The sequence below is a fragment of the Chelonia mydas genome, chromosome 9 (genome assembly GCF_015237465.2).
Source record: "Chelonia mydas isolate rCheMyd1 chromosome 9, rCheMyd1.pri.v2, whole genome shotgun sequence".
Lineage (NCBI taxonomy): Eukaryota > Metazoa > Chordata > Testudines > Cheloniidae > Chelonia > Chelonia mydas.
The window spans coordinates 21,003,235-21,029,064 of NC_057855.1; the positions used below are offsets into that span (position 1 = coordinate 21,003,235).

At 42.8% G+C, this 25,830-nt stretch overlaps 2 long non-coding RNA genes across 4 annotated transcripts in view; both read right to left on the bottom strand.

Moving 5' to 3' along the window:
- LOC122461780 overlaps nucleotides 1-25,830 on the bottom strand; it is a 272,200-nt gene that overhangs the window by 230,030 nt on the left and 16,340 nt on the right. The window lies entirely within an intron of this gene.
- Nucleotides 2,849-5,341, bottom strand: LOC122461781. The gene is made up of 2 exons (XR_006283952.1): nucleotides 5,270-5,341; nucleotides 2,849-3,101 (listed from the first exon to the last, which is right to left on the bottom strand). It is a non-coding gene; the product is annotated as an uncharacterized LOC122461781 (long non-coding RNA).

Here is a 25,830-nt window from a genome sequence, read left to right on the forward strand (position 1 = left end):
GATAAAAGAACAAAGCTAATGGAAATTTTGGGGATCTTTAGTCTGTGTAACCCTGAGGTTAACCTCATTAAATATATTATATTAATTATATTTCTGTTTGGTGCATCTGTGCCCAGCCCCTTGCCTGGTTTCTCATGCTCCATCCCATAAGGCAGCTATTGTTTTGCATGCTATGTTTTAGAATAGCCATGTCAAATTTCAACAATCAATATTTGAAAGGTCACTTCAAGCTCTCTCCTACCTCTGTTGTCCCAGACATATCCCCTCATTAGTGAATCTTTGCAGTTTTATTACACTTTTGTCAGTCAACCATGATGACTCCTTGAACTAACCATAGCTTTTTCAGAAAAAGTTTAAATTGTCAAGAACATTCCTACCAGGAAAAAATTACTACTTGGTTTTTCTTCAAATGTTCTAGAGAAAAGCACTCGGGAAGATTATTAATTTCTGATGTTACAGATAACCAAATAAATGAATGTGCAGTGGTCACCATTGAAAAGTCAACATTTACTAGTGACTACCATCCCACAATACTTAAGATACCACAGTAATTCCCTTTTGAAGGAATAGGGAAATAACTGGCATCTCAGTTACTACAGCTTGGTAAATTAAATGTTGATTTGTGCAATGGCAACCACTGCACATACTTTGGGACTAGTCAGGAGCACTACTCTGAGCCTTTGCAGTGGAGTAGAGGGAGTAAAAAGCCCCCTTGCTTCACTGAACAGGCTACACGCCACATAAGACCCTGCACAATAGGAGAGCAGATGCTGCTGTTCAGCTGTTCCACTTCCTTCTATGCAAGTGGATAAGGAGAGGGTGGAGCAAAGGCCTTGCTCCCCATTCGTCAGTCACTGCAACGGAGCTGCCATGGAGGGAGAAATAACCTGTGCCAGCAAAAGAACTGGAGCAGTTTGCTTCTTTCATTGGGCAAGGAGGACTGGATCATAAAGTTGCAATCCAGCCCTTACAGCACTGGATCCAAAGTCCATTAAAGACCCTGGGAGAATCCATTCACTTCAAAAGGCTTTGGATCAAGTGCTATAAGAATTAATGTACTGTCTGTCAGTAACACACATGGTTGAGAGGACACATCTAGTGGGGTTCCACGGGAGTCTGTCCTGCATCCAGTGCTATTCAATATTTTCATCAGTGACTTGGATATTGGAGTGAAGAGTATGCTTATAAAATTTGCAGATTATGCCAAATGGGGAGGCATTGCAAGCACGTTGAAGGACAGTATTACAATTCAAATGACCTTGACAAACTGGAAAAGTGGTCTGAAATCAATAGGATGAAATTCAATAAAGGTAAGAACACAGCACTACAATTAGGAAGGAAGACTCAAATGCACACAAATACAAAAAAGGGGAATAACTGGGTGGGCAGCAGCACTTCACAAAAAGATCTGGGGGTTATAGTGGGTCACAAACTGAATATGAACTAACAGTGTGATGTAGTTGCAAAAAAAGGCTAATATAATTTTGGGGTGTATTAACAGAACTTCTTTATGTAAGTCAAGGGAGGTAATTGTCACACTCTATTTGGCACTGGTGAGGTCTCAGCCTACTGTGTGAAATTCTGGTGCATGCTTTAAGAAAGATGTGGCTACATCAAAGAGTGAGAGCAGAGGAAAGCAACAAAAAAGTGCTAAAAGGTTTAGAAAACCTGGGGTGACCAGACACCAAGTGTGAAAAACCGGGACAGGGGCTGGGAGGTAATAGGTGTCTATATCAGACAAAGCCCCAAATATCAGAACTGTTCCTATAAAATCAGAACATCTAGTCACCCTAAGAAAACCTGACCTATGAGGAAAGGTTAAACTGAACGTGTTTAGTCCTGAATGAAGAAGACTGAGGGGACACTTGATAGCATTCTTCAACTATGTTAAACACAGTGATCAAATATTCTCCACGTCCATTGGAGGTAGAACAAGAAGTAATGGGATTAATTTCCGGCAAGGAAGATTTGGGTTAGGGAAAACTTTATAACTATGGGCGTTGTTAAGCACTGGAATAGGCTTCCAAGGGAGACTGTGGAATCCCTGTCTGAGATTTTAAACAGGCTAGACAAACACCGATCAGGAATTGTCTAGGTATATTTGGTCCTGCCTCAGCACTGGGAGATGGACAAGATGGTCTCTTGAGGTCCCTTCCAACCCTACATTTCTAGGATTCTATGGCAACACTGCATATGTAGAATTAAATATCCAAACTGTCTTCATTCCATACAACCTGCCTAAGAAAAATCCTCTGTATTTTTTGGCCCAGAACAATCTCAAACCAAGATTTATTGACACAGTGCAGCCAAGAGGATCTGAGCACCATCATTGCCAGGAGGCATAGGAGATGGATCGGTCATGTGCTTCGGATGGAAACTGATTCCATCACCAGAGTAGCAATAAGATGGACACCTGAAGGCACGCAAAAACAAGGCTACTCAAAAACAACATGGCAAAGAGCTGTGGAAGCGGAGCTGATAAACCTGGGGCACAGCTGGGGAACCACTGAAAGACTTGTCAGAAACAGACAGCAGTAGAGGAGCTTCGTCACTGACCTAAACACCAGAGGCATAATAGGAACATGATCATGATGATGATGAAGGCAAAGCATAAAAGCTACATTTTAAAAGTGCAAATAGAATCAAGAACCAAGTATCTGCTATAGGAAGTCCATTTTCTTGAGCAGACTGAACGAAATAAATCAATTTCAATTATACATTATGTTGTTCCAGGCCAATGGACAGCAGCCTGTAAAGGTTTCATTCCTGTCTCTGAGGCCACTCATGTAACACAAGAAATTAATAGAACTGTAGACTGTACTACCTTCTAACAATCTTACTCAAAAGACTTGGTCACATTTTCATTGGAGATTGAAATCCTAGATTACATGCAGAGAATATATTCCTGAAACATGACTGATAATAAATTAATGAAAAAGTCAAATTCAAAGCTCTGAGAGCACACAGGTCGGCAGCTGAGCAGGCACAGAGCCCCACTGAAGTCGTGAGGCTCCAGAAGGGTGCAGTAGTCGATCCACACAAAGTCAGTTGCAGGATTGGGGTTTAATATTGTAATACTGGTCTGTGGTCTGATCCAGCTCCTGTTGAAGTCCAAAAAAAAAAAAATATCAATGGGGTCAAAAAATGTCCTACCTTTGAAATAGTTCATCCCCTCCCTGGATGCTGCTTTTAATCATCCCTGCCAATGCTCTCTTATTCCAGGGCTCATAATGCACCTGTCACAAAGTGGTTGCTGGTTTGTGGTTTTTTGGTTTTTTTGGTTTTTTGTTTTTTGTTTTTGGGGGGGGGGGAGGGGAGAATCTCAGGTAGGAAAGTGTCATTTTCCCTCCTTGCATTCTCACACACTGCTCATTGTGCTGCATTATCAACATATGCCATAGATTTTTGCAGGAATAAAGTATATCTATTTTCAACATTTAATATAAAGTTATCTTGCCAACTTCTCAGAGCCTCACCACCACTCTTTGGAAGCACATGAATCCTGAGTAGATGGTATTTATCACAGGCTAAGAGGGAAAGTTTTATGGTAGCCCCTTGTAAAAAAAGCTGGCAGCATATCAAAACACAAAAGTTCAAAGATCAAAACACAGAGTACGGTTTTTCCAGAAAGTTAAAGATGGGGTACAATGGCAGTGCCCTTGCATTCTTCCATTTCCTATGTTTGTTATATAGCGAATGACATCCAGCCAGCTTGTTTGGATTGTTCACAATGTTGAATTGTTTCAGAGTAGCAGCCGTGTTAGTCTGTATCCGCAAAAAGAAAAGGAGGACTTGTGGCACATTAGAGACTAATTTATTTGAGCATAAGCTTTCATGAGCTACAGCTCACTTCATCGGATGCATGCAGTGGAAAATACAGTGGGGAGATTTATATCTGTATGAGTTTTTTCATGAAGTTGATAGATTTCCACTCCATACGGCTAAATTCAGTGCCTTGCATAATGAATTGAGAACACAGAGTCAGTAAACAGTGAAGACAGCATTTTTAAAAATACTCTGTGCAATGTTTTAAAACCACAGTGGAATGTTTATAACAGAAGAGACCACCAATAATAGAACTTATTTAAATTCATCTTACACATTTAGATAAATATTCTGAAGCTATACAATCTGTACAGCTATATTTAAACTCCTAATGTTGGGAGTTAAATGTACTAGGGATCGCTTCCTAAATCCCAATCTGTATACCGTAAAGACTCTTACTCAGATTCTTTAGTGCATTCTGACAATGGTTAAACTCTAAAGAAAAATCCTTCAACCCTGAATATGTAGCACATTGAATATGACAAAGACCATTTTATCTCGGTGAGACATGTGGAACACTCCTGTGCCCTGCTTTGAAAATGCACCCTTTGTTTTTCAAATAGTATTTGTTGCCCTTTTGGTTTTTTGTATTCAATAACTGAAGGTACAACTGATAGAGTATTTGACTACTTTTTAAGCAGAGCACAAACGAAATCCATGTGAATCAATCCCATTAAACTCAAGTGCAATAGCGCACTCGCCTTTATCTGATAGATTTATTATCCAAAACCTAGATGCCTAGGTTTTATATCTTGATGTAAAATTGAAGTAACAATTGAATTGTAACTATTGGTTACAGAGCACAGATAGCCTATGTTAAGAGAGCAGAAAGAATGCTGTGCAAGTGCTATGAGACGTTTTGTTTGGTATTTAACAAGTTAAAATTGAACTGAGCCTGGAATGAGCTGCGTTACTAACAGAGCTGTGCAAGTAACTGGTTTTTTGGTTCAGCCTAAAATATACATGTAGTGCGCACCGCATCTCAGGTCAACTCAAAATGAAATTTTTGGCAAAATGAAAATCCTGAAAAGTTTTCATTTCAGAAATGTTTCATTCAACCCATGTTTCATTTCATTTGAAGCTTTATTTAGAAAAAAAATAAAATTGAAGTAAAATTAAAAACAAACCCACAAATCACTTTGAACCAAAGTTTAAATATTTTGTTTTGAAAATGTCAAAATGAAATCTTTCTCCTATTTTGAAATTATTTTTCCCCAACCAAAATGACTCAGTAAACTCACCAAGTTTGTGAAGTGTTTTGGTTGACCCAAGATCTGAAAATAAAAGTTTTGGCCAGCTCCAGTCTCTACTGAAGTAATGGAGCTACACCCTTTACACCTACATTGAATTTCACCCTTACATCATATGGAAAACATGGATGAAATATCTTATTTTAATTCTAACGTCATCTTAACTGTCTTCCGATACACATTACAGCTTATACCTAGATTCGCTCATCAGTCATTTTCAGTTTGCAGGTTGTCACACTTCTGCATTCTCCATGCATTTTGATCTGTACATTAAATTCAAGCAAAACACAAAACACTCAGATGAATCCTCCTAAGTGTCAAATGGTCTCCAGCAAAAGCTTAACTCACCTAGGGACAAAAGGTTCACGCAAAACGTGGCTCATTATTTCCCCAGAAGATCAATGAAACATTATCTAGGTTAGTTTGTAGTAGTTTCAGTTTCCAAGAATTTTCATATATGATACATACCACCTCTCCCTCTCCAAATTGTTTGACATTTGAAAGTCAGTGATTAAGTACCGTAAAACCACTACAGAAGGGATGAACAAAACTCAGTCATGGTAGTAGAGGTGGTTTTTAGCTAAAGGTCAAATTAAATTGTACTGCAGATATTTTAAAATGCTGCTTATTGGAAGTAATCCTTAGATCTGTTTTCACTCTACATTGCTTGATTTACTTTTATTGCTCACTGATGTTAATAATGTTCTTATCTTTCCATATATGCTCACATTCTTTATTTCTCACTCTCTCATAACAGGACCTTTATTGCTCTTACTCAGTTATGTATTAGAATCTGTTTTCATTTTATAGATTATGAAAAAATAAAGAAAAATCCATATGTGGTTTTACAAGAAATTTTATTTGGAGTAGAAAACAAGATGCTCATCTCCTCACGCTATACTTTATTTTTCAGTACATTTTAGAAATATATATTAGAGTTTTCTAATACAGGAGTAATATCAATATTGTAGAATAATGGGCTATTAACTGTGCTTTTGATAGTGTTTAAGAATTCATTACACTTTAGTATTGAGGCATAATGAGAAAATTGTTCTGTAAGTATAAGTGAAGAGGTGCATTAGACTAAAGGACAGTATAACACTAGTATGAAAATAACGTGGTTCTGTGTACTAGGAACTAAGGGACAGATTTTTTAAAGATAGTTAGGCACCTAACTCCTGGTTACATATACTAATGCAGGGGTGGACAAACTACAGCCCAGGGGCCGCATCTGGCCCTCCAGCCATTTTAATCCAGCCGTTTTAATCCAGCCCTCGAGCTCCAGTCGGGGAGCAGGGTCAGGGGCTTGCCCTGCTCCGCATGGCTCCTGGAAGCAGCGACATGTCCCTCCACTGGCTCCTACATGTAGGGGCATCCAGGGGGCTCCACACGCTTCCCCTGCCCCAAGCACCACCCCCATGGCCAATGGGAGCTGCAGGGGCTGTGCCTGCAGATGGGGCAGTGTGCAGAGCTGCCTGGTCGCACCTCTGTGTAGGAGCTGGATGGCGGACATGCCGCTGCTTCTGGGAGCTGCTTGAGGTAAGCACTGCCCAGAGCCTGCACCCCTCACCCCCTCCCATTCCCCAACCCTCTGCCCCAGCCTTGATCCCCTCCTGCCCTCAAACTCCTCAGTCCCAGCCCAGAGCACCCTCCTGTACCCCCAACCCCTCATCCTCAGCCCCACCCCAGAGCCCTCACCCCCAGCTGGAGCCCTCACCCCCTCCCACACCCCAACCCCCAATTTTGTGAGCTTTCATGGCCCACCATACAATTTCCATACCCAGATGTGGCCCTCGGGCCAAAAAGTTTGCCAACCCCTTTACTAATGGCATATAAACAGGTTAGCACACAATTCTACTGGTTGAACTAGCTAGACTCATTACTGCTATAGGCCTGATTTTACCACTTTACTCACATTCAGTAATACCTTATTCTGGGAAGAATCCCATTGATTTCTTGTGAAGCAAAGTACTACTTTTATGTGGATTGGCTATATATTTGTTCTAAGTTTAGAAATTTTTTGTAATATACCCAGATCCCTTCTTAATTAAAGCCAATGTCCAAAAGAAATACAGTCCTAATCACTGGGGAAAGAAATGAAAGCAAACAACCAGCTGAAAATAGAGAGCTCCAGAACAAGGTATTGGACGTTCAGAGGAGACTCCATGTGTTCTAAACTCTGTGGCTGACATATGTACAGTACTAACACCAACACCTTGGGTGTCAGAAAAGGATTAATTCATAAGTTCTCCCAGAAGTGCAGTCAGGACAACAACATCCATTTGATTCCACATCCCAGTTTCTTCAGAACTCGCTCAGACCCCTGTGCAGTCCTAGGCTTTATTCTTCTCTCTGTTACACTCGTGTAAAGTAGGAGTCATTCCAATGCAGGCAATGGAGTCAAACCCACCCATGTAAAATTGGCGTGAAAGGTGAACAAGGCCTACAGCCTTTGTCTACAATCTTCTATTTCCCTGCATTCTATGGATCTTCTATATCCCGTACACCGGATGTTTTATAGCCTCTACAAGCTAATGGCACTGTCCTCCTGGCAGGCTGACTTATTTCAAGTCCTCTTTCCCAGATCATTCTGTTTCTCCTTCACATGGCAGAGAACATTCTCTCTGAGGGCCAAATCCTGTAAAAAGTTTTGAGCAGTCTAGTCTCAATCCAGCAAAGTCTAAAACGTGTGCTGAACTTTAAACATGGGGGAGTTCCCCCTGACTTTAACAGGGCTATTCACATGCTTAACTTTAATCATGTACTCACATGCTCAGCTGGATCATGACCAGACTGCTCAGCACTTTATTCCTGATTGAGCCCTTATTTGGGTATGTTTAAACCAAGACAAAATCAGAGAGATAAAAGGACACTCTCCCCACATCATTCTAAATGAACAGCAGTGCATGTTGGTGCTGGCAAATATATACCTCCCCCACACATCACACCCCATTTCTGATTTTCCAAATACAACCAACAAACTAATAATCTGGAGCTCTTCATCCACCCCCAATAAATCATTTCTACTCTTCCAATAGCCTCTCTGCTATGGCCCTTACCCCACTGCTCCTCCTGAAAATGATCACCACTGCTCCTGCCATCCGTTATTAAGTCATAGACACACACACACCCCAAATCCCTCTTTCACACACACCCCCTTTGCCAGTCCCACACTTCTTTCCTCTTCAGTCACAGGTCCCTCCCTGAAGTCATAGGCTTGCCAGCTCTTCTGCTTCAGTTTCTGCACCTATGGGCCCCTGTTGCTGCTCCTGTGTGTGTGTTGGAGTGGGGAATTCCACTGTCATTAGAGGGAGGAGCTCTCTTAGAAGCTAGTGCTCAATCATTCCTTCCTCCCCAAACTGCATGCTGGTGCTGCAGCGAAGAACAAGAATCTGTCAGCCCCTTCTCTGAATTATCCCCTGTACTCATGCCATTGTGCTCCTTGAAACACAGGCAAAAAAGAGTTTTTATGCATCCAAAGAGGGATGTTATAGGTGGCATTCAGCCCATTAGCCCCTCATTTCTAGCCAACACTGGTCGACAAATATATTTTTATACAAGAGACTCGGCTAACATTTTCAGTAACCCAAATCAAAATTACTCTGCACCATCAAGCATTAGAACCAAGCTTGTAGAGCTTTCACAGCAATCGTTCCAATGCACTCGTATACTATACAGACAGACAGACATAGATGGTGCGGACAATTTATCCGCCTTTAGCATATGCATTTCTAGGCCAAACTGACAGCTTCAGGCAACAATCCATTCAGACTAATTAGACACTGAAATCACAAACAAGGCAAATGGAAAACTTTGTAATAATTTACCTAGATGCCTTTTTGGAAAAACATAAAGCAAAGAAGTTGTTGAAAGGCCATTTGGTGAGGTTGGCAAATAAGCTGAGGGCTCATTAGGTCTGCTAGAAGAAGAGAAAATTAGTTTTTCAAAATGGCTTCCAGAGATTTTTCAAATAAGTGTTTGAGGTTTCAGCATTTATGAAAAAAAAGAGACAATTTGAGACTCTGCACTTTGACTTACCACTAGATCTAACAGGTGGGATTTTATTGCCAGAGGACACTTTATTTTTTTTTTTTTTTTAAGAACAAAAAGTTGAGACTCTATTGCCCTTTAAAATAACAATAATACTGTTGAACACACACTCGGCCAAGTTTGCAGACAGTCTATGTTCTTACAAGACTTCCCAACACTAATATATCCAAGAGTCTCCTTAACTATGAAGTACATCCTCTACCCCTCTCTCACCTCTAGTGAGCAGGGACTGGGCTTCATATGTTTTAATGGGGCGGGGGGAAGGGGTTTGCATTTTTTTATGTATATATGGGATTATTTTGGGAAGGTTAGGCCAAAGTTTCCAGCACCAACTTCAACTCTGTTCCCACATCCTTACAGCTCAAGGCCCACACCGGAAGCTTAAGCTTGTCTTGCTGTGCAGATGAATCCCAACAATACTGTCTTCATCTGCAGGAGGATAGAATCTGCACCCATCTTTCCTACCTTTATTCAAGATAAAGGGTTTCCACTATGTACTGGAGGGCATTATGGTGGATGAAGGCATGTAGCAATGTGATGCTCATTGGTGCGGCGCCTCCTGCTGGTAGTCTTGGGAATTAGCTCTCCAGCCTTTGGAGCGCCTCCTCCTGGCCGGTGTCTCACCTGCTACTGGCCCCGTGTTCCTCCCGGACTCCAGTGCCCTTTACCCTGGGGTCCTGCCCCAGCAGTATCCCCACACTCTGGGTCTCCCCTCCCAGGGGAACCCCCAACCCTTTAAACCTACCTTGCCTCAGTGGCTACTGCCAGTCATCATCTAGCCCCCGCTCATTGGGGTAGACCGCAGTCTAATGGCTACTCATCATTGGCAAGGGGGTAGGACCAGCTGCCTCTGCCTATTCCCAGGCTGTATCTCTGCAGCCCCAGTACCTCTGTAGGCCTTCACCAAGGCCTGCAGCCTGTGGGATTACCAGGCTGGAGCTCTCCAGCTCTCTTTGCCCTTCCCCAGCACTGTACAGGTACCTTGCTCTCAGGCAGCTAGCCCTTCCCACTCCAGGGCTAGAGTGACACTCCTCCAGCTTCTGGCCCACAGCCCTCTTATAAGGGCCAGCTGGGCCCTGATTGAGTTGGCCACAGCAGTGGTCAGCTACACAGCCAGCTTCCCCCAGCTGTTCTCACTCCATTTCCCAGCTGCAGTCCTCTCCTGGGCTGCTTTTAATCCCCCATTCTGCAGGAGTAGGGCAATTGCCCCACTACAGGCAGATCCATTGCCCCAAGTTTGTCAGGAGGCAATGCACAGCTGAATGCCTTTGCAAAGTAGTCATAATGAGCAGTCAAAAAAGATGTGCTGGGTGCATCTTGATCCTCTCACATTGTCATGTGATTTGGTGGTTGACTAGAGGGAAGACATAAGGCAGATTGAAGCAGGCAGTTGCTTGCTGCCTGAGTTGCAAGAAGGCTGTCAAGCAGCAGCTGCAAACTCACAGGCTCCCCCTCCCATCCACAAGGAGTAGGGGAGTATTAATGTGTAAGGGATACACTGGAACCTGATAACAGCTTGTGTAGAATGGATTGGGTATCAGTGGTTCTCTGGACACTACCTGGAAGGTCCCTCATTCATATCAAGAAGGCTGGAATAGGAAAAGTACAAGAAAGTTTCCAGTATATATAACAGACTGGACTAGGTAAATCGGGCATTCCCATCAGTCTTGGATACAGGCAACTGTTGACCCTTTACTAAACATAGAATCATAGAAGCGGAAGGGACCTCAAGAGGTCATCTAGTCCAGTCTCCAGCACTCAAGGCAGGACTAAGTACTATCTAGACCATCCCTGACAGGTGTTTGTCCAACCTGCTCTTAAAAATTCCCAATGTTGGAGATTCCACAACCTCCCTAGGCAATTTATTCTAGTGCTTAACCACTCTGACAGTTAGGAAGTTTTTCCTAATGTCCAACCTAAACCGCCCTTGCTGCAATTTAAGTCCATTGCTTCTTGTCCTATCCTCAGAGGTTAAGAAGAACAATTCTTCTCCCTCCTCCTTGTAACAACCTTTTATGTACATAAAAGGTAAGATAGTGTAGTCTCTGGCCCATTTGTAGTATGTAGCTGAATGTTTCCTCCAGTATGTAGTTTTGGTAGGAATAATATGGGTCTGTGTCCAATATTGAAAATGTGTTCCACGGTGTGGAGGATGGATATTTAAAAACCCACTATTTTTCCTGTGAGTCAACATCAAAAACCTGAGATTTTTAGAAAAATCATCAGGACAAAATTTATAAGCCCAGGTTTACAACTGAAAGAACACGCACAAAAGAGGCATCTTAGCCAGATTCTGATTGCCCATCTCAGTCCACTTCCCACAGAATTAGAACCACCTTTCCTCCCCACTTTGGGTCCTGCACTAAGTGTAACTCAACTTATAATGATCTTAGTAGGAAAAGATCATTTATTATTCAAACCAACATGGAGACCAAAGGAGCTCATTTTATAATTACTCAAAACCCTTGCTCTCCAATTTGATGAAAATAGTCCTGTGCACCATTTCATATTGGGTATAATGATACAAATTAAGCTTGATATTTCTTACAGTAAACTCTGAATTATGAGTAGACAAAACTAGAACAATTTTCAAAAATTTAAAAAAAAAAAAAAAAAAAAAACACTATTTTTTCCGAAATCTCAGAATGTGAAAATGGTTTTTTTGATTAACCTCACACTACCCAGGAAGAATTCTTTTTTTTATAGAAATACACCGGCCAGCAGAAACACTGTGTAAAAAAAAGATTTTTCAGCAAATGAGGGAGCTCAGAATTGGAGCTTTCAGTGGAAACTTGAGCCAACCCTAACCATGGAGACACTAGTTAAGCTTATGGGATGAAGACAGACTGAGTTTTTAATCGTGGCTCAGTCAAAAGTTGGCATATATTGTTCAAGACTTTTGCTTCTCAAAAGTAGGCTACAGCACACATAACAAACAAAGGTCTGGGTCTATCATTTTAAGAGATGTTCCAATAAAGGAAGAGGGGAGGGAAATCAAAGCAACAATGCTATACTCAGCACACTGTTTGATCTTGTCTGCAGAATATCTACACCACTCTATTAAAGTTTGGGAAGGCAATTATTTTTAAAGGGCATCTATCTGACAAATACATCTGGTCAAACCTTTCATTTTAAATAATGTATTTATTGGTTTGAGACCTTTATTCTGTTTCAGAATTGGCCACAAATCAGTCATGTGATTATCAGTCAATGTGATATATTGTGTGAATATATTTGGTCCTATGGGCTATTCCAGACTGTTCCTAGCCAGGCTGATTTTCAATCCGTATGATTGGTCACCTAACTCACCTGGCCTACTAATGCAGTTTATATACCCACAGAAATCAGACAACTTAAATGTGCTCGTGTACCAGTGTATTTCACTGGCGAATAGATTAACAAAAGTTTGGGAGATGGGGATGCAAAGCCTCCCATATATGTACAAGGGATGACAGTGCCATAAAATTTGGGCCCTTTTCGAAAACATTGGGGCTCCTTCAGAGCATGAGGTGTGAATAGGCTCAACTTTCTAAGCCTGCCTTAACCCACTGGTCAGAAAGAAAGCAGTAAGAAAGTCAAAGTCCATTCTGGAATGTCAGCTGCTTGGTGTATTGGAGTAGCCTCCCAACTAGTTATCAAGTATCAAAGATACAGACGGGTAACTAAGAGATTGGAAACAATCTCTCTCCTTTATTAACATGGATTCAGGGACATACAGAACAAACAGGCCTTTGTCAATGACTTCTTCAGTTTATGGGCCAGTTTTGGGCTTGAGTTGCACCCACTTACACCAGTGGTTGGCATTTAATTCACTTGCCCTAATTTTATTAGTCTGAAGCCACCAACTTGGGAGTTTCCCCCAAGAGAATTGCACTTTGTTTTAGAAAACAAGACCAAGGAGAGTAGGTTTCAAAATCCAGATGCAATAAAGGACAAAGGGGGGAGCAGAAGTGGGGTAACTCACCAGCCTTTCAGATCATGAAGCAGCATTCCAGTACAACGAAATCATTGTTAAGGACAGTCTAATGAAACCACACAGAAAACTAAAAGCACAGCATAAAAACCCTACTTCACAGATTAATCCAATGGAAACAATAGTCAAAAGAACACCCAGACATACCCATATTCTAGTTCTGAACACCACCATTCCTTGCAGGAGGCACAGAAAAGCAAACATGCATGCTGAGCTCCAGCAAACCTCATTCTTACAGCCAGCACAGCTTCTGATCTTTACCCTAGAGCATAATGGAGAGCTGTACTTCAACAAAAACCCCACACTGCTGCTAGAATGCCCTTTTTTCTTTCTGAAACCAGCTCAGATTCAAAGAGTAGTAGCCACAGCAGTATCTGGCAAGAGCCTATTTCCCTGTTTCTCCTGCCAATAAACAAAAATTGAAACATCCTTCAAACTGAAAACCCACTGCAATAATTTACATACCAGAGAGGATAATGTACTAATTTTTTTAGACCGCCTCTAATTATGTACCAGCAATTTGCCAGCCAAAAATCAATTGCAGGTGCAGATAACAGCATTTAGATGTCTAATTAACTGATCAGTCCCTCAAATAAACTAGATGTCCAAATGCTGTAATTTGCATACTACAATTTACTCTAATTTTGCACAGTTGGGACCACCTTAAAAATGTGGACTATACATTTTCCATATAGTCTCACATTTAACAGTAAGACTCTTTAATCTTGAATAAGCATATACATTTCTCAAAAATAGTTCTGGTATTATAATGGTTAAGGGCTGTATCCAGTGGTGAACTGGAGCCGGTTCGCACCGGTTCACTAGAACCGGTTGTTAAATTTAGAAGACCTTTTAGAACCGGTTGTTCCACGAGGGACAACCGGTTCTAAAAGGGCTTCTAAATTTAACCGGCGAAAAGTGGCGCCTTAGGTGCCGACTCCACGGGTGCTCCAGCCGTGGAGCACCCAAGGGGAAAATTTGGTGGATACAGAGCACCCAGCAGCAGCTCCCTGCCCCACCCCCGGCCCCAGCTCACCTCTGCTCCGCCTCCTCCCCTGAACGCGCCGCCCCGCTCTGCTTCTCCGCCGCCCACCCCAGGCTTCCCGCGAATCAGCTGTTCGCACAGGAAGCTTGCGCAGGCTGAGAAGCAGGCCACGGCTTCCCGCTCAGGCTCAGGGAGGTGGAGGTGAGCTGGGGCAGGGGGGCACGAAGAGGGCCGCCCACACTGCAGCAGGTAACCTGAAGGAGGGCGTGCAGGGGAACCGCTCCCCACCCCAGCTCACCTCCACCACCCTCAGCCTGAGCAGGAAGCCGCTGTCTGCTTCTCAGCCCTCCCCGGCTTCCTGCCAAACAGCTGATTCGCGGGAAGCCAGGGGAGGGGGCGGAGAAGCAGAGCAGGGCAGCGCATTCAGGGGAGGAGGCGGATCGGAGGTGAGGTGAGCTGGGGCCGGGGGTGGGGTGGGGAGCTGCCGGTGCGTGCTCTGCACCCACCAAATTTTCCCCATGGGTGCCCCAGCCCTGGAGCACCCAGGAAGTCAGCGCCTAAGGCGCCACTTTTGATGTAATCAGTAGGGAAGCAGCCACTCCCCCTGCTCCCCCCCAGTTATGTTCCCCCGCCCCTAGGAGCAAGAGGGACCTGCCGAATGCTTTCTGGGAGCTGCCCCAGGTAAGCACCTCCAGGACTCCCCGCCTCACCCCCTCGCAGGTGCCTCTGGTTCTTAGGGGTGGGGTGGGCACCCACTACGGTGGCCCATGAGACCCTCCTGCCCAGTTCTGGAGGCAGTCAGGGGACAGGGTTGACAGGGCGTCAAGGAACGCGGGGGGGTTGGATGGGGCAGGAGTCCCGGGGGGCAATGACCCCCTCGTGGTGTGAGGAGGGAACCCGTTGTTAAGATTTTGGCAGCTCATCACTGGCTGTATCTCATAGTAATCTGTGGAGATTTATATTCCAACACTATATTTTGAGTGTAGTTCAAAAGGCAAAAATACCCTGAGACACTTAACTCAGTTAAACATACTTTTTTAATATCAATAGCCAAGTCATAGAGTTTAAGGCCAGGTGGGACCACCAGGTCATCTGGTCTGACCTCCTATATATAACAGGCTGCCAACACCACCCAGAATCTGCTCACTGAACCCAACAACTGGAATGAGACCAAAGTATTAGAGCCCACAGAAGACTACTAGACAATTATGTGGCACAAGCAAATAGGAGGGACTAAGGTGCACCAATGTCAGGGAAATGATTAAGTCAGATATACCCAGTTAATCCTGACAAATCACACACATCCACACACTTCAAAGGAAGGTGAAAAACCCCCAAGGTCAAAAAACAAAATGAAGGTAACTTAATTGATCTGATCATCAATTGGTCTATGCACAATGGCATATCTAATTTACATGCATGCTTTTGAATGAGTATGCACCAATCTTCAATGTCCACCTACAAGATTTGATTGGTTCCTACCAAAAATCAGGGATTTGCACATTCATATCCACTAGTGTGTTCTCAAAGCAGTCCTGAAATTGAAAACCCCCAAATAGACACAGGCCCAATGATGGAACGGGAACTGCAGCACCTACTCACCCCAAATCTGGTGTATGCTCTAACTCTGAAAGCCAACTCTACTCATGTACTGGGGCCATAAACTCAGCTGAAATTGCAACCAAGAAATCTCCTCCTGACACAGAGGAGCTTCCCCCTGTTGGAAGTGTAAGGTGGGAGACTGAGTCAGAAGTCCACCCAATTTAGGCTTAATCAATTTTTGCCTTTATTTATAAGTTTTCAGACAGAACTATTGTCACGTAGAGTGTCTGGACATATACTTATGCCAGCCAATAAATAGAGAAGACAAAACTGGGCATCTGTTCTGGAGTACTGGGAAGCTCTTCTGCACTTCATAGCCTCTGATCCTTCAGTCTCATTCCCTCCGGTTTTGGTCTGGTATTTCTCTGATTTAGGCCTTGTTCACTTGGTTTCTTATAAAATTTGCATATCACATATTCATTACCTTTTCTCCAGTAAGTGTTAAGCATTGTCTTACATATCCCATACAATATATATGTGCAACCTTCAATTTACACAACTTTCACTATTTACATTATTTTCATGTCATTATGTTTTCATGTCCCTTTGCTCTTTGTTTTTCTCAGTAAAGGGGACTATAACGGTGCTCGCTCACCACTCCAGCGCCTCCTTGTGGCCAATATGGAAATTAATTCTGGCAGCCAGTGTGATCTGCACTGGTGGTGCTCCGCCTGTGACCTCTTCTGCTCCTGGACCCAGGTCCCTCCAAGGACCGTGGTGTCCTTTTCATTGACACAGCCCTCCGGCTGTGCCACACTCTGTGCTCACCATCTTCCAGGGGACATCTCTGCAATCCCTATCCAGCCACTTCCCTCAGTCTACTATCTATCCACTTCCCCAGTGGGAAGTGGTGTGGGGGGCCTGTACCAGGCTGCTGCTTGCTACGCCTCCTGTGACTCCTCAGTAGATTTCCCTAGGACGCTTCCCTGAGGTCCCAGAATCCTCTTTGCCTTTGCCTCAGGGCCTCAGCCTGCAGATCCCTGCAGCCCACCAGGAGCTGCCTTTAGCTCCCCGGGTCTCTGCATGCATCACTGCTCTGCCCAGGGTGCTGGCTGCCTTCAGCCTGCAAGGCAACTCGTTCTCCTTCCTCCTCAAACTCCAGGGAGTGACTGAAGCTACTCTGCCCTGCACCTCTTCTTACAGGGGCCTGCTGGGCTCTGACCGACTGCTCCTCTCATCCCTTCTCTGATTGGCTGCCTCCTGCACAGCCTCCTTAGAGCTTATTAGCCCCTTAGAGCCAAGTGTGGGGCAGGTGCCCCATCACAGGGACTTTTAATATTACAGTTTTGTGTATCTATAATACTAATTAACTTTCCTTTTATCTAAAATCTTCCAACACAACATATGCCATGAACAAAATATCACCTTTGTCCTGTCAGCAGTGAGATTTACTTTAGCGAACATGCACATAAGAAAAACTGGCAAAATACTCTTGCCAGGCAAAGTTAGGCAAAGGCCTTGGCACAAGTTACCTCATCCAAACTCATCCAGAATTAGACTATAAAAATAGCAAAACCCTTATTTTTACCATTTGGCAATCTTTTATGTTCTCATGATATTGAAATATAGACAGCCATACTGGGTCAGAACAATGGTCCATCTAGCCCAGTATCTGGTCTTCCGACAGCGGCCAATGCCAGATGCTTCAAGCGGAGTGAACAGAACAGGGCAACTTATCACGGGATTCATCCCGTTGTCCAGTCCCAGCATCTAGCAGTCAGAGATTTAGGGATACCCAGAGCAGGGGGTTGTTTCCCTGACTATCTTGGCTAATAGCCATTCATGGACTTATCCTTCAGGAATTTATCTAATTCTTTTTTTGAATCCTGTTATAGTTTTGGCAATCACAACATCCCCTGGCAATGATTTCCACAGGCTGACTTAGTATATGTGTATAATCATAACTAGTTTTTATTTGAGTGGGGAAGTTTTGGGAAGCACTGTGACTTTTAAATGTCAACATTTTTATCTTCTTCAAACATGGGTTTTCGGAAGACTTCCTACTCAAAGTCCATCATAATCTCTGCAGATTACTAAAAGGTCTTATCAGTAATTTTTCCCACTGAATTTTGAGGGGTGCTTTATTTTAGGGCCCTGATAATCATTGTTCCCCAACTCTCAGGTCATGTACAACCTATTTCGCTTCTTCTCCTGCAATAGACAAAAATTGAAATGGTCTACCTTCACAGCCTCCAGTGTAGAGGCATACCAGAACTGTGGCCAGAGACAAATGAGGCATGTCATGGACAGTGAGGGTGTGGCCAAAGCACACTGTGTTATGGGTATTCTGAGTTGCTGTAACAGCCCTTCGGGGGCTATGATAGACAGCTATAAGTAGACAGATTTATGCTGGAGATGAGAACAGTCAATAGCCACCTCCAAAATCTCAGGGACCACAAAGTTGGCATAAAGCCACGTAACAGCACCCAGTTCAGAATTGAGGCCACAATGTCTTATATGTTAGGATTCCTCTTGATTTTTCAACAGGGTTTACAGGTCTGTATTGGACTATCCATGAATGTGGTGTTATTCACCCAGTGTTTCCTGCACCCTTTTATAGTGCAACATTGCCATCTTCTGTCCATTCCTTCATCAACAAACTGACAAATAATTGGATGACATACAGTGTTACAGCTAGCTTGTTCCAAACAACGCTGTTCAAAATGCAAATAAGGTTGCAATTAATCAGTTTTAAATTAATTTTAACATTTAAAAAATATATAAGATATGATATGGCAGGAAAGTATTTGGAGGAAGGATTATGAAGAGTAATGAGAATATTTAATACCAGTGAAAGCATTAAATCCTGGTACACTGAAATGTTAGTACAGGTGTACAACTTTTGAAAAAGCAACTGTGAAAGAACAGGACAGGACGTGGGGGGTAATAGGCACCTATATAAGGAAAAGTCCCAAAAAACAGGACTGTCCCTTTAAAAATGGGACCTTTGGTCACCCTAGTACAACTCCAGGACGTTTTTCATACCCCTGCTATTCACTCATTCAAAAAAGAAATTGTACATCCTTCAAGCTGCAGTTAGTGTGTATTTGGATAATATAAACGGACAGTGCCAGGTTTTATCAGTTTGGGAAAGGATGTACCAGATTCCTTTTGCAGTAGGTTCAGTCACCAGTTGAATCCTGTGTGCCTCATCTCAGACATAAACCCTAGGGGTTTGTGATCTCTGCTCATTTTATTTTGTGGGGACTCCAGGAGGGGACTCGGTAACTACATTCCAATTTGCAACAGTGGATCCACAACAGAAACTTTCTGAATGGAATTCTAGTTTTTGCTGCAGTTACCATAGTCACAAGATCCTGTGTCTTCAGAAAGTATCCCATGGTTGCTGGGAAAAGTCACCAGAGACTTTCTGAACCAGTTAGAAACCAGAGGATTTGGGTCTGGCCTCCACTGTGGTTCTTGGATGCCAATGGAGCTGGTACAAAGGGGCCAAAATCTAGTGGAACTGAACCCCAGGTAATATCCCTGGTCCATGGGGAATCCCCAAGTGACTTAGAAACTATGTCATCTTGCAGCCTCTCTGTCAGAAGGGGAATGGTTGAGGGGAGGGAAAATAGCTAGAGAAAGTGTCTACCTATTCTTGGCTGCTGAAATGGCTTCTTGGATGCCATTGCAACCGGGAGTACAGTCACATGGAGACAGTACAGCTCCCCTTTTCATTGCTAAAAGCAGAGGGGAGTTCCCTCTTCTCAGCTTGGACGACTGTGGAGGGAGAGAAAAAATACTCCTCCACAACTCCCTGCCCTCCTCCTTGGCTGGCACAGTGAAAACTCTCCTTCCCATGTTCATTTAGTCTCATCACTGATTGCAGCTGAGCATATAGAGGTACATGAACTGGGATCAGAGCGAGGGAGAGGGTTGTTTCTTTTTGTATCCAGCAGAAAGATACAGGGTGATGTGATGAAAGAGTAGACCCAAACCAAAAAGCTGGATAATGCCCCCACTCCACACTTTGGATCTAGATCTGAGCTCATGGCTGGACTCTAGCTGTGTAATGGGCATAGCCAAACCAACCCCCAAAATCTATTCACCCCCAAACTTGGTTGAAGAGGAAGTTTTGAACTTTAGACTCAAAGGTCAATTGGTTTCCCTCTTGCTAGTGGTCTACACAAGAATCAAGAATTCAACCACTGAACTTTGGAGAAGTTTTCGTCTGGATACAATGTGTGATAGAAGAACCTAAATCGCTAGAGTCAGACTGGGGCCTCAATTCCCTGTACCCTGAACTTTGGGGTGACAGGGCTCAAACTCCAGGCCCAAACCATATCAGAATAGCTTGGGCCAGGCCTCTGTCTATTTAGAGCTTTATTTTATTTTTTATGAAAAGGCTTAAAACTGAATCCACACCAAAAACCTGTGTCCAAATACCCCGGAGGTTTGAGACAATTCAGAATCCAAACTCAGAGCCAGATCCAAACTTCCTGAGTGGTCTCTCTCTTTCCCCATTAGGCCAAACCAAACCTAACCTCCAAATGCAGACACCACCAAATTTTGGGTAGGGGCAACTCAGACAGCATCTCTATTGGGTTGGTAGGTCACCTGTTACAGTCGTATTGTTGCCCCTTTGACAAGCATCAGCAGATTGTCCGGGCCTAACAGGTCAGTTTCCTATTTGGAGCAAAAATTGGTGACGTGAACTTAGGTATTTCCTTTGTGTAATATGTTTATTTACAAATTTACAAAAGTTCTGCTCCCTTCAACAGGGAGGTAACAAACACACAGACAACTGCCTCCTGTAGAAACCTCATATCATGCATCTCTGTCCCATCCCCAGAAGTGACAGTCTTCTGACCCTCTCTCTCCAGGACCTTACACATCTGTAACTGTTAACAGTACCAGTCCCTTACTTTTAAACCTGGCCTGGTAACTCCTAGCCAAGGCTGCTCACCAAGACCACATGGCTCAGAAAGGTAGGCCTGCTTTACCTTCCTTTTTTAACCCTCCTTTTGTGCAGCTGCTTGAACCTCAAAGCTTCAACTGCCAGACAAAGGAAAGCATTTTAACTCACACTATAACATTAATGAAGCTCTGTGCATAGTTACTACATGGCCCCTATGGGAAGCTTGTACATCAGTGACCCCAACATGCAAGCCATTAGCACCTTTTGCCCTTGTACTTCATTTCATGTCAAGAGACCTCAAAGCATTTCAATAAATGCAAACAAACAGCAGCATTGAAATGCAGCACCTCTGGGTTGGAGTGCAGCGGCCAGTTAGCTTACAGTTCACTGCATAACAATGGCTGGGGGCAGAAGGGAATTCTGGCAGAGACAATCCTTACAAAGTGAATAGCACCATAGTATCCTTAATGAACATGCAGAGCCAACAGGACCTCTGTATGCAAAGCCCAGTCTGAAACATGTTTCTCTCTTGTGTAGCAATTAGGTTTACCTACTCTGAAATACTGTCTTCCAGGTGGCTTGTTTAAGAGCATTTTTGAAAGAAGAGTCTAGACTTTCATTTGAGAGACACCTACAGAAGTCTCTTCATTGCATCTTTCAAGCTATGATCAAACCTGATGCATTCCCCACCCCCACCCCCCGTTCTCAAATATTTATTTTCTACTGCCACTGTGAAGATTTTTATTGTTATTATTCAAAAGAAAAATATTTAGTAGTTCAGAATCAAAAATATTCCCTTTTTTTAAATCAAAGTTCACATTGAATTACTGCAAAACATTTGGAATTTTTGGAGCCTGCATATAAGAGTGAAAGTTTATATTATTCCTCTGTGTACAATCATGATTGGAGCTACTACATTTGGTTCTTTGCCTTCTCCCATTTCCATCACCACGGTGTCTGACACCACTCGACACAGTTGACTAGATTTCCAGATCTGAGAACACAGATAAGAATTGTTACCTGATTTGCCCTTACAATCATGTTGTGTCCACAGCTTAGACAGTCACTGATAATTAGGCCCAGTGTATCACACCAGTAGCCCTAAGATAATTCAAAGTGATCAAGTTGTTACAAGAGAAATCTTTGGGAGTAAATAGCTGGCTGAAATATTTCTAACAAAATAGGGTTTTTTTCCTGTTTCCAGCTTAATAAAACTTTAGATGAAATGTGGCATCTTATGCACATTTTTTCCATTTGTGTTGTCGTCCCCCCGCCGCCAAGAGGCAACACACCAAAGCTGACAGAGCACAGGTCTGGGAGCCAGGAAGACCTGGATTCTATTCCTGCTTCTCACACCAACTGGGTTAGTACTTTGCACATTTTGAGCACTTTACAAACATTAGCCTCCCCATATCCTTGTGAACTAACCTCCATTTTACAGATGGGGGAACGGAGGTTGACAAATGACTTGCTCCAGTTGGTGTCAGAGCCAGGTTTCAAATGCAGAGCTGATGCCCCCCAGGCCCATGCTCAGTCCATTAGAACAGCACACACAGGCAAGTAATTTAACTTCACTGCACTCTCAATTTCCCCCAGGGAATAACAACTCCTTACATTCCTACCTGACAGGGTGTTCTGGGTTTAATAAGTTAACACTTGGGCAGGGCTTTGAAAATATAAAATACTAGATAATAAATACAATTAAGTGTCCTTGCAGCCTGGACAAGTAGAGAGCAGCAATGCACCAGGGAGAATAAACATCACTCATTGCCTTCCATGGAGCCCCAGTGCTAAAGACCCAGGCCAGACAAAGGGAGCATGTCTTGACAGAGTATTGACAGGGTATTGAATAATGAAAGGAGCTGGAGCAGAGCAAGAGATGAAGCAGTTTCTATGTCTAACTAGCCAGAATGTGGTAGTCTTACAGCACATGTACATTGCATTGGTCCCATTGTCTGGCTGAGATCACAAGCCCAGGGGAGAGAAAACAGATGGTCAGCCTCTCATCTAGGGAGAGATTAGCATCTTGGACAGTGTCATAAATATAAAGGGAAGGGTAACCACCTTTCTGTATACAGTGCTATAAAATCCCTCCTGGCCAGAGGCAAAATCCTTTCACCTGTAAAGGGTTAAGAAGCTAAGGTAACCTCGCTGGCACCTGACCCAAAATGACCAATAAGGGGACAAGATTCTTTCAAATCCGAAGGGGGGGGAACAGAGGGTTTGGTCTGTCTGGGTTGATGCTTTTGCTGGGAACAGATCAGGAATGCAAGCCTTACAACTCCTGTGAAGTTAGTAAGTAATCTAGCTAGAAAATGCGTTAGATTTTCTTTTGTTTAATGGCTTGTAAAATAAGTTGTGCTGGTGGGAATGTATATTCCTGTTTTTGCGTCTTTTTGTAACTTAAGGTTTTGCCTAGTGGGATTCTCTATGTTTTGAATCTGATTACCCTGTAAGGCATTTACCATCCTGATTTTACAGAGGTGATTCTTTTACCTTTTCTTTAATTAAAATTCTTCTTTTAAGAACCTGATTGATTTTTCATTGTTCTTAAGATCCAAGGGTTTGGGTCTGTGTTCACCTGTACCAATTTGTGAGGATTCTTATCAAGCCTTCCCCAGGAAAGGGGGTGTAGGGCTTTGGGGGGATATTTTTTGGGGGGGAAAGACGTCTCCAAGTGGTCTCTTTCCCTGTTCTTTGTTTAACACACTTGGATTGCAGCATACTGTTCAAGGACAAGGCAAAGTTTGTACCTTGGGGAAGTTTTTAACCTAAGCTGGTAAGAATAAGCTTAGGGGGTCTTTCATGCAGGTCCCCACATCTGTACCCTAGAGTTCAGAGTGGGGAAGGAACCTTGACAGACAGAAAACAACAAAAATGGGATTCTGTATGGAAAAAGCAGACTAATCATCCGAAACTACAGATATTCAGTGGGAGAGAAACATGGGCTGCAATAGTACTAAAACAAATCTAGGACTGATAGTGGAAGTACGTTTGCAAGACTGAGGGTGAATGTTTGCAATGTGATGAGGATGTAAAAAGAGACTAAAGCAGTTTTGGCCAGCATACAGAAAGGCAGCACACAACAGGGCAGTACTGGGGTCTCTACACACAGCTCTGGTGTAACCCTGCCTGTGACACCCAGAATTCAGTTTAGTAACACTTGAGGGCTGATGAATGATTAAGACGGCAGCTGAAAATGCAGAGCTTTGCTATGTGCCAAGTCAAATATCTGACAGGTAGTAAGACTCAGGGGAAAAGGATCTAGCAAGGTACCAGTAACTGGGAGTAATGAGATAAATGAAGAAATAGAAAAGAAGACTCAACATCAAGAAGATCTTTAGACCAGGAGATCTCTTAAGCAACAGAATAATCTCCTAAGGGAAACGATAGAAGTCCCCTCATCACATGACTAGTCTGGACACAACAGCAGAAGTACCACAGAGGGAGCAATCCTGCTTTAGCAGAAAAATGAACTGGATGAACTAAACAGACCATTTTTCATCTCTGACTTCCGTTATGTATCATCTCCTTCATTTTGTGCTACAGAATACATTGTAGTATAGGATTTCTGGAATTAGCACATGCACCGCTTGCTATCCTAGTGGATTCTGTTGCTTTTCCCTGTCTGAATTTCCTCCCCCCTTAAGCTGACACCGTGGGTGCTGTCACTCATATAATGACTAAGGTCTGACAGTTGACTGGCGACATGTCTTCTGTTAGGGAAATTGTTTTTCCCTTACCCTTCACCACGTCAACAAATGCAAATAGCAGATAGGCAAACACCATCATTGCATTTAGTGAGAGGGCACTGAGTGGGACAACCTCTGAGGTATTGTATTATTATCCACATTTTACAAAAGGGAAAATTAGACACAAAGGCATAAGATGATTTGCCTAAGTGGCATTAAATTCAAGAATTGCATATGGCACTGGGAGGCAGGATATCTGGGTTCTGGTTTGGACACTGACATGTTAAATAACCATGGGCAAGTTACTTATTAACCTCTTGCTGTTTTTACTGGTTTTGGCCTCTGTGATACATTTCCATGAACAAATGCTCCGGCATTTGGAATTTAAAATTGGAGATGGGCCAAAACTGAAACCCACATCCAAACATAGGAAAAGTTTGGATCTAAGCTTCACGGCTTCAGCCTATTTACAGATTTAACAAGAGCTGGTTAAAAGCTTGTCAGATTTAAGATTTTGATTAAAAAAATCAACAAAGTTTAGATTGTTTTGAAAAAATTATTGGTTGAAATTTGTGATTTTTTTTTTTTTTAACAAAAAATACATCCTGTTTTTTGACCAGCTCTAATTGAAATGCAGTTTCTCTACCCACAGCTGTCATTCATAGATGCGTGGATTGTGATTATCTAGTCTGACCGCCTTTATAACACAAGCCATAAAACATCCCCAAGGTAATTCCTAGAGCATCTTTTAGAAAAGCAACCAGTCTTGATTTATCCAATCTTGAATCATTGTTTCCCCTAAATCATTTTAAGAGTTCACAGATTTAGGGAATCAAAACTTGGGCTAAGCAAACCAGTTCAAATAAAATAAGAATCCCCTGAATCTGTCCCCGAATTTCAGAGGGTCACATTCTGATATCCTCTCTCACATTCATTAGCTCCTTACTACGCAGGTAGTCCTGTTGATTCCAGTGGGACTACCAACGGCATAAGGAGCTACTCAATTGGAGCAGGGGTATCAGAATCAGACTCACAAAAGTGCCAAAACAGTAGAAGAAAGATGCTTTTGTGATATCTCCAGTCTGAATGACAAAAAAAACCAGAAAACTTATTTGGGTTTGAGGAGAAACATCTTTCTGCAAGATTTAAAATCTACTTTTGCAGGCAGACTAAGCGATAGGTAAGTTTTGAATAAGCATCCAAAGTTTTCCCATTAATTAGAACCTAGAAAAATGTTCCCCCGTTTCAGACACTCAGTTATATTCACCAGTAATGTAAATGGCATTTTGTTGTACAGGAAACCAGCACTGTTAGCATTTTCTAAGTTTACCTAAGCAAAGAAGTTTCCTTTTGGATCTTTGAAATTATCAGGCTTAACTCTTAGATCCTGTATAGGAAACATTTTCCACCAGAACACCCTGATATACTATAGCTCAGCCTTCCACATTAGTGTCAGGCGTTTAGCTTGTTCAAGAATTACCTTATTTTGGACAGAAAATTGGGGTTTGACTAAATGAAATTTTTCCCAAGATGTATCTGCTTTTCTTGAAGATGTTCAGTTGTTGATGGGAAAACCAAAAGCTGAAGTTTTC